General features: G+C 40.7%; 1 protein-coding gene across 3 annotated transcripts in view; it reads left to right on the top strand.

The window, feature by feature from the left end:
- Positions 1-311: 311 nt before the first annotated feature.
- The window catches only part of LOC108433750 (glutamate receptor ionotropic, kainate 5), a 169,203-nt gene continuing 159,321 nt past the window's right edge, over positions 312-10,193 (top strand). For 2 of the 3 annotated variants that reach the window (XM_037539021.1, XM_037539017.1), the window contains exons 1-2: positions 896-1,033; positions 6,695-8,420. The gene's annotated coding sequence lies outside the window, so the exon portion shown is untranslated. Of the gene's footprint in view, positions 481-895; positions 1,034-6,694; positions 8,421-10,193 lie in introns of those variants that run through there. The other variant, XM_037539018.1, reaches the window with a different exon arrangement.

Below are 10,193 nucleotides of genomic sequence, written 5' to 3'. Positions count from 1 at the left end.
ATGTCCACACAGCTCTAAAAAAATCAGATTTGTGTAGAGGCAAGAAATCGGATTTGCCCACTTGTAATGTGCCTAGTAATGTGAATATAGCCTTTCTTCAGGTAGAAGTGCATCTTTTTTTGTTAGAAACCAGAGCAAGTTAAGTAAAAAGCAGAAAGGGCTACTTTCTTACCAGACTGGGCTACTTTTGTCATTAGAGACCATCATAAGGAAGGATAATGAGCAGAAGCTGAAGGGAAAGACGAAAAGGGAGGCGGTGTACCATTGACTGAACTGGACACATGGTGATACAGTCAAGACAGGGGCATGAGAAGAAAGAAAGAATGAAGGCAGTTCACATGTTCCTGCATCCTCCGCAGTCAGAGATCATCCAGATAAAGCAGAAAGAACCGGGAAGGAACGGCTGTGAATAGAGAGTTGCAGAAGACACAGATAGGAAACGGAGGGGAGGAGGAGGAGAGGCAGTCAGCAGCCTCTGAGGTATCAACCGCCTGTGGAGCCTAATCGCGGTGCTGTCATTGCTCGTGTTTCTGTGTGACGAGCGTCATTTTTGATGCCAGGAATAATTATCGGAGCGTTATTTGGCATTTCTGCTCACACCCAAGAGTGCTAATGCATTCACTGTTGCTTTTCTTCTCTCTTTCTGTTTCTGCTCTGTTCTTCTCTTTGGTCTAGTCTTTCTCGCTTTCATCTCTGTGCTGCACTGGCGTACGCTCATAACAGCCGTCGGCTGGGAGCTCTCTCTCTCTCTCTCTCTCTCTCTCTCTCTCTCTCTCTCTCTCTCTCTCTCTCTCTCTCTCTCTCTCTCTCCCTCTCTCTCTCTCTCTCTCTCACTCTCTCTCTCTCTCTCTCTCTCTCCCTCTCTCTCCCTCTCTCCCTCTCTCTCTCTCTCTCCCTCTCTCTCTCTCTCTCTCTCTCTCTCCCTCCCTCTCTCTCTCTCCTCTCTCCCCTTACTGGCTCTGTCTCTGCCAGCGCAGTAGGCTTAGCGCGGCGCGGCTCAGTCTTGGCTGTGGTAGTGAGGGGACAGACATGGGTGAGTGTATCTCTCTCTCTCTCTCTCTCTCTCTCTCTCTCTCTCGCTCTCTCTCTCACACTCCCTTCATCTCATTTCTTACCCCTTTCCCCTGCTGTCTGTCCCTTCTTAGCATGGCACCTTTGTCGATTGTTCCCTGAGTTAGCGTGCTCCATTTCTTTTTCTGCACTGCCGGCTTTCTCCAAATCCCCCATTTCTGTTGTCCATCAGCCATTTTTCCCACTCCCCCCTCCTCCTCCCCTCCTCGCACCCTACTCCCTCTTTTTCTTTCTCTCCCTCATCACTCATGTTCCCACTCCTGTTCGCCCCATCCACCCACCCTCAACAGTCATAAACCACCATGTGTGTCATAGGACTGTTCTACCTAAATCAAGGCACCTGAGTCAAACATTTCAGCCCCATTTCCCTCGCATCTCCCCCGTCAATCCTTTCTCACACATCCACAATCACAGCATACTAATATTTTTACTGCGCAGTGTATGCCTATGTCTGAAGCCTAGTTATATTTTCTGCCAAAGCCAGGGCACTGGTAGGCTGCTATCGATTGCTGTTGACATTGCTGCTTATAGCTAGGCTGCCGCTCCAGCTGCTACTGTCTTTGTGCATGCGAAAGAGAGAAGGAGAGATTGGGTAAAGGTTATTAACTTTACAACTAGACTGCATGCGGAGGAAAGGGGGGGGCAAAGACAAGCATATAATCTACTCTTGCGGTGATGCATACATGCCTGTGAGATACTCTTAATTGCTCGTATGCTATAACATCATCTGAAATTAACGTCTTTCAGCCTCTGATGATAACACAAGATCTGATAACAGCTGTCTAAATATATCTGATTGCTTTCTGCAGATTGCACTGACCAAGTTGTATGACATCAGAAGACAAACTCTCGGCTGTTGTCTAAGCCTTCCTTTTGTGATGTATATAATGCTGACTGTCTCTACTCACTTTTTTTCACCTGTGCACTGTGAACAGACTTCCTTTCGCTGCATTGAAGCAAACAGAATTAGAGCTTTAACCTTCTGATGAAAGGTTGTCTGTGTGCTGTAAGAGCTGAGAAGTAAAAACAGAGCTAGAGAAAGAACTTACTTAAGGAAGCTTTGATTATTGTGGCTTGAATGGCCTTTTTGGCCATTAGACCCGTTAAAACCACCCATCCTGCCATTTTTACCTCTGTTTTAGCATAGGGTAAAATTTTATGCCTTAAACTCTATAGGGCTGTATTAAATCCTTAACATTTTGTCATAATTAAATTAAGATGTAAAGTCATTCAAAGTGGTTTTATGTAACATGTGCCATTCTAGAGAAAGTAGAGTCCCAAGTGTTCACAATGGTGGTAAAAAGGAACCAGTCCGTTATTTTACAAAAGCTTGAGATAAGTTTTGGACTATGTTCATATTCATAGTGGAGAAGTATATGTAGGGCATTATGTAGCAATGTAGTGCCCAAAGAAAATCTTTCTACTCCCATGGATTTATCAACATATTAACACTCTAGATGACACCTTTAGGTTTACTGTAGGTTTACTGTTGGTTTTGGATAGTAAATAAAGTGGATACATATGAAGTGTAGACATCGCAACTCCTGGTTTCTAGTACCAGTGTAAAGGCAAGGCCACACACTTGAAAAAGCCACTTGAATGCTAATAGCAGCCCCTTGTGGAGAGTCTCTTTCCTGCTAAATATGAAAGAGTGAGTGGATTTTACTGTGGGTTTGCCATCCACCTCTTTTTTGTGAATTTTGAAAATGCGCATAAAACACCTAGAATGAAAGTGACAAAAGACAAAATTTTGCCTAAATATGATGTAGAAGGAGTGAAGGTCACATGTTTGGCATTGTGTTCTAGCAGAATTGTTGAGGTTGCATTCGTAGGGGTCCAGTGGGGCAGTTACTTCAGCCCTCATTAAATGGGCCGCTGTCAGCTCTGCTCTGCGTCTGAAATGTTAGTTCAACAGCCGTGTACAGCTGACAGAACCTTCAAACTGCTCTACTGAGAACTAAAAAGGTTCAAATACATCCATAATATATGCCACTCTCAGTAATGTCATCTTCAGAATTTTTTGCAAAACTTGACTTTTCTGAAATTTGCTTAACATTAAACTTACAAAATGTTTGAATGTAAGCTCAGGCAGATAGGTCCATGTGGTGCTTTACATCTAAACATGCAAGATTCTCTGCATTGCACCATCACATGAAACCACTCTTTGTTTAAGTATCAGCAGTTGAATTATGCAGAAAGTTTGAAAAACCTACATTTCCATTTAAATGACTAATGGAATAGTCTGAACTTCTTACCTGTGGCAAAGTAGTCCACCCCAATACTAGGCTACTTAGGTTACTTATTTGAAGCCTTAAGCTTAGTATACTGAAAAATATGCAGTAGAAATGAAAATATGGATAGAAATCTGTTCAATGTGGAGCAAATGTGCTAAAATCTGACCCACCAGTTCTATAAAACACACACATCCTCATGTCTACACTTGAGCACAGTTAAAGTAACCTGCATTCACACCTAATGTTACACACCAACACACACACATTTAACAGCTGAGTGCTCACTCTAGCATTAAGAGCACCACATTTGGAACATGCTTTACAAAAACAGCACACCCACGCACACTTAACACAGCACATTACCTTCTGTCAACACAATAGATAATCCAGTGAAATCAACAGGTTTGTTATACCATCACCTTGGCACCATTATCTTCCAATAACTAGTTTTCATGAATTTTTAAGGCTCATTTATTTGTGTATATTTCTGTATAAAAACAAAACAGATCTTTTGCTGGACATTTACTTCCAAGGTCTTTTTTGCTTTGAATTGCAAAATTGCACTGTAATTTCACTCGGCAATGGCCGTATTTTGCAATGCTTATTAACTTTTATTTGCCCTGCTGAAGCTAACTGTGTGGCAAGTGAAAAGCCTAATGAGTGGATGCTTTTAAAAAGTGCCTTCCAAAACTTGCTTTAATAACTATTAACAAAACACTCACATCTCTCACCGTAATGTCAAGAGCATTAGCACTGTGTGTGTGTGTGCTTGGAGCACAGTGTTGGCTGGTGGATTGATACATTTAGAAACATGGCAGCCACTTGACTGCCCTTCTCTTTTTCACAGATCTCGCCAACGGGCCTCTATGCACCAGCTGAGGCTAATAGGCTTACATAACGTTCCAGCATGTAAGAGTCAATGTTGCAGCAACGTTCATCACCGAACTTTCTGCACACATGCATTTGGAATACCACTCAGTGGTGCAACACATCATCAATGCAAGTTTGTCATCTTTAGTCATTTGGAATGGTGTATTAATGATTTAGGCTTTGCTTATTTTTAGATCTCGGAGTAAATGTCAAGGTTAAAGAGATGTTTTAACCAGCAGTATTTTCCCTCATATAAGTTGGCAAGTGACTTAGTGTAGGCTGAGTTACATCAATGTCAGTATGGCCAGCTACTAATGAGCAACATACAAGTAAAGGGCAAAAATGTCAGGGCAAGGGTCAGTCTGCATCTAACCTTGCAAGCCTGTCATCAGAGAGTCTGGTGTTTTTTATCAGTTAACCTCCTTCTGCAGACTACTTAGTGACCATTCCACCAGTGGAATGGAAACCAGCTTGGTAATGTTTCATTAATATTATAAAACATATTACCTATAACTCTTTAATCAGGTTACCTAGGACATTGTTGGTTCTCAGTGTGTGGAATGTGTTGTGCTTCTTGGGAGCAATGAGAAGTGAAAGGGAAGAGGGCCGAGCCCTCAGCTGTGAAAACAGTTCACTTCTCTCCACCAGGTAGGCAGTTGTGTTGAGAAGATGGAGAACACAAGTGCAGCTTTGCCTATATCAAAAAATCATGCACAACTAACACAATAATAAGCAATAAATAGCATTTAAACACATTAAAAACACTTTTATAAATGCTCATCTACAAAGACAAAAATTCAGTTGCTTTGTTTTTTTTTATCATATACATTGCCATAACACAAACACAAACGATCAACATTATTGAAGAAAAAGAAACACAAGATCACCAAAAGAGGTGGAAATTGCTTTTTATACTGTTGTGTTGTAGAAAATGGTTAAAATCATGAAGAGCAACCTACTTTGATAAGAAATTTGAATGGTAAAATAATCATAGACAGTTGTGTTTTCTGTGTAGAAGTGTTTTTCAGAACAGAACAACAATAAAGCAGCAACCAAGGGAAACAAAGCATCATGCACTGGCAAACTTGCAAGAATATCCTGCTTACTAACTACTAAATTCTTCAAAGAAAACTGTTGAAAACTTTTAAAGATGTGATGAAAGGAAATTCAACACTTTGACAGAATCCAGCAATTATATCTTGATCCAGTAACGTATCATGGCATGCTGAATAATTAGCTATTTCTAGCACTGTGTTTTTCGTCAGACGGAACTGCGTACATGGACACATGGACAGTCAATCAAAATGCAAGTGCCAAAATCCCAGTAGATGTTGCCAACTTAAAATGCAGTAGACAGCAAGTGGTCCATACCTCCATGTATGGTGCATCGGAGGCTGAGGAGTCTGCACCTAGATTCTTTCAACCATTGGAATTTTAAATTCCCAAATATATTTCATGCCCAGATATCATGTGTCAACTTGACAACATGGCATGCAGTGTCACAGGAAGACTGACAGAGAGAAAGAAAGCATACAAGAGTGCAGAGCCACATTCAGTAGACAGTGAGTGATGGCAGGAGTATTCTGTAGAAGGCTGTGGGGACGTGTAAAAATAGTATGTGAGGGAGGAGGAGATGAAGGGGGGGGGGGGGATCACTATCATGCCTTTCTATTTTCACTTTGTCTTGGGCCCTCCCATTATGTTTGTTTCATGTTTAATAGACCCATGGTCCTCTCACAAATGTGGTATTTTGTAGTAACTGTTGCCAGATCAGACAAGCTTTACAGAACAGGTTTTGTTCCAAACCAACCTAAAATTAAGTGAATAATTAATTTCACATTTGTTTGAGTGGAAGATCACTGTTAGGAGGATACATAAGGTGTAGATTTTCTATTGTATAATCAATGATGGTAAATTTGTTATTGTTTTAGAATTACCTTTGATAAGCTACTGTAACTACAACAAGCTTTTCTTTTTAAAACGGATAAATGAGTGACTCTAAATCAGAAATGGTGGTCCAGTGAAAATAATGAACATATTTTGACTAAAATATGCTTCCTCATAAGCTTAAAAGAGAGTTTTTTCAATGTTCTGTAAAGTTCAATCAGACATCTGTTGCTACAGCAGATAGCATGGATAGGCCTACAGCTGGAGTCTTTCTCCTTGATGTAATCTTATTGTCAAAAGCTGCCTGCTTTTAATGAGCTACTGCAGCTAAAAACATTGCTTTTTAAAGCTGGAAAGTGAATGCTATGTTGCAGTGTTAATCCATAAGCAGTGGTCCAATGCAAAAAATGAACATATTTTGACTAAAACTCCTTCATCATTAGAATGAATGGGATTATGTTTGATTATATGCAAAGTTTGTCTGTTGTCACACAATAAAGGATTTGGGGGCGGAGCCTTGATAGTCCAATTACTGCAATCTTTCACCTTCATATTCTCATTGTTTCTAGTACTTGTTACTCATACATATTTCACTTTTTTAACACTTTTTCTCTCTCTTTCTCTTTATATAGACTTGTTCCTTTGGCACTGGATCGTCTCAGCTGCTCTGGCTGCTAGCTGCTAGTTCTCCCAGCATCCTTCACACCTTCCTAGACGTTCCCAGGGTGCAACTAGTTTACTGCCAGCAGCATTGCTTGCAACAAAGCTCAATCACTGGAATGCAGTGACACAGGAGATAATTCAGTATTCATTCTGGTGATAAAGGTTCAAAGATGGCAAAACGATCCTAGAATGATAGCCCTTGAAGATGAACTAAATGATTGTCTTTCGACTCTGAATAACCATCGGTGGTTTTGAATTTGACTGGGCGCCCCTGGAGAGCAAGAGGAGCAACACTGTCCAATCATACAAAAACCCTTTGATTTCATAACGTGCTCTGAGGAATCTGAGCTGTACCATTCGATGCAAGATAATTGAACTTCCTAACTGGAAGGCAGTTGAAAATGGAATTCCAGAGGTTGGAGGATTTTTCTCCACCAATATGCTGTGAGATTATACAATTTCTTGCCACATTCCAAATTGTTCAAGATCAGATCTGAAGGAACTTGTGACCTCACATTTTCGATTTCAGTTTTTTCCCCTCTACATTGAAAAGTGTAAACCGCTTTGTTTTCAGGTCTTCAAGGAAAGCATACATTAAGGAATATAGAGGGGGACATATTGATTCAAACAATTTCTTGCCTTTTTTTTTCAGTTATGACTGACATGAAGAATCCCCTATAAGAAAGCACTACCAGAAAGGGAAGGAGCGTGGAGTGACTTTAAGTGAAAAATAACAGAAGTAAGGTCTTTTGGCTTTATTAGCATCTTGTACTTTAGATTGACGCCTTCCTGCCTTGCTACAATGAGAGGCTGAGATGGCAAGAGAATAGACAGTGCACTTTTGAGCAACAGTGCTGGACGCTTTGATAGGTGCCTTAAGTCTTTCAGGTGAAGCAAGAGAGTGAGAAAAATACATCCAGGAAGAAAAGAGAAAAGGAAGAACAGGTGCCACAGTTCTATTACTCCCCCACTTTTGACTTATTTTTCCTCTTTTCTTCTATTTTGTCACCTACCGCCTCCCCCTGCTCCCCACGATTGCCCCGACGGACTGCAAAGGAGAGCATCACACAATGCAGCGAGAGAGAGCGACAGAGATGGAAAGAGAGAGGAAATAGAAGAGGATTTTTTCTTTTCCTTTCAGCTGAAACAGAATGTTCTTTCCTGCCTCCTTTTTTCATAGTCGAGCCGGCTGTCCTCTGTCCTCTCCTTCGCCGCTCCCTCCAACCCTCTGTTCCTAAAAGAGAGGGAGAGACAGGGAGGGGGGAAGAAACAAGGGAGGAATTGAGTTATTTTATCTTGACTGGATATTTTTTGCTTCTTTGTGAGATTTTTTTTTCTTTCTTGTCTTCTCACTCCCAGAGGGATTGTTGTTGTATCAGAGGTCAAAGCAAGGAATCTGACTCCGTTCGGGTAAGGTGCTACCCTTCCGTAGGAAAGAAAGGAGGAAGAGTGGGGGAAAAGAGGAGAATCCTTCAAAAGCCAAGATTCTGATTTCGTGAAGGCGTGAGATCAGGTCCCGCGTATTTCCCCCTGCCTCCTTCACCCCTCCCCCCTTTTCTATTTGGAGGAATCCTCGTATATTTGTCCCTTATCCCCTACATTCTCGGAATCTGCCAGCATTCCTGAAGGGACGCAGCCGGCTTGCATCCACGCCAGTCCTTTGCTATTAGCTGCTGGTGTCATCTGCTTCATTCTGTGAGTAGAAGCGTCTGTCTCTGCCTTTGTGTGTGTGTGTGTGTGAGAGAGAGAGAGAGAGAGAGAGAGTGAGTGAGTGTGTGTGTGTGTGTGTGTGTGTATACATATGTGGGTGTGTGTGATTCGCTCTCCATATGGTGTCCAGTCCTCAGTGTAGTGTTATTAATGCGTGTCTGCTGTGATGTCGTATATGTGTACAGGCACACACGTGTACATGTGCGTATTCATTTAATCTGGTTAAAGCCTTTATAATAGCTGGGGCTTGTCTATGAATATGTATGAGAGTATGAATGCTGGAGAAGCTGATTGATATTTTTAAGTGCTCAACGTCTTGCCATACTGCAGCTCTAATGTGTGCCCGGGTGTGTTTATGTATGTATTGCAAGTCTCCTTGATGCTTTGTGGTTCTGTGTGTTGTGATGGCCCTCCAGTGAATGTAAAATGATGGGTACACATTTGGTTTATGAGGCCAACCTATGAAAAATAGTTAGGGGTTCAGTAACATGTTTCACTCTTTTGAAGAGGCTGCATGGTTGTATTGCAACTAGTGGCATCAACTCAATATATTATTAATGCCACTAATTTTGTTAATGCCATTAACCCATTTTCCAAGTCAACCTTCAAGCCATCTGTAGTCATTCTGTGAATTTGTTTATCACCGGGTTACATCGAGCCAGAATTATCATTCACAAACAAAACACATTGCTGATGCGGAAAATAATGGTAATATTTGTAATGTTAGTAAAATGAAGTAACTGTGCATTATGAAACATTAACAAAACATTGGCAAACAGCAAACTAACGAACGAAATAGCAACATGGAAAGCTACAGTTTCCCACACAAAACATGACGTAACATAGTGGTATATGAGCAAAAGAGCTACAATTACGAAGAAGCTGGAACAGTTCACTGTGCATATGACAGATACTTTTTGCACTGACTTCACATGTTCAGGTTTTTCTGATCCCTCTTAGCTGTAGCTATAAAATGCACTGCTTTTTTGAATGGAAAAAAAATTGAGCAAATAAGTCAAATGCGATTAATTGCAATTAACTACAGAGACGAATGCGATTTTATTAATGACGGTGCTAAATTCATACTGTGATTGTGATACGCCATTCAATACATTTAAAATGCATTGGTAATTTAGTCATGTGATATGGCTCGAGATTGACCTGCATTACTTTGAGCAATATAATTTCCTTTTTTTGTGTTATTATGTGGATACCTTGATTCATCAAGGTGTTGTATAAGGACAAAAATGGGCCATTGACTGGTGTGAAGATGAGATTGCTTTTGAAGACATGAACAGTTGTGATGGAGCCTGGTTTAATTGTAAGAGAACAGAGCTGATGGGTGCAGCTGTCAGAAATAACAGATGTAGAGTATATGAGTTTCATTTGAAAATGCTCTATATTCATTTGTAAGAATTAATACATATCTAAAGAAGCTCACTGCCAACAAGATATATTTTGGAAACAAAGAAAATTCTTGAAAGTGGTCTTTAATACAGTTTGGAATAACACTCTTCTGTTCATGTATATGCTGACTATGGCTCACTTGCTTTAGTTCCCACAGTTATGCTTATAAAGCATTTATTACACAGTTTAATAATTCATGTAGCTAGATTGTGTTGTTATCAATATCCTCCATATCATATATGGAGGGCTCATTTGCTAGTTGCAGCCATGCGTTCTGTGAAATCAGTATTACAAAAGCTAGTATCACATTAACGGTTAACAAATGATATACTGCACAGCCCTAATAGACCT

This window comes from Pygocentrus nattereri, chromosome 1 (genome assembly GCF_015220715.1).
Source record: "Pygocentrus nattereri isolate fPygNat1 chromosome 1, fPygNat1.pri, whole genome shotgun sequence".
NCBI classification, from domain to species: Eukaryota; Metazoa; Chordata; class Actinopteri; order Characiformes; family Serrasalmidae; genus Pygocentrus; species Pygocentrus nattereri.
The sequence above is the reverse complement of the archived record's forward strand: the minus strand, read 5'-3'. Positions and strand labels throughout refer to the sequence as shown.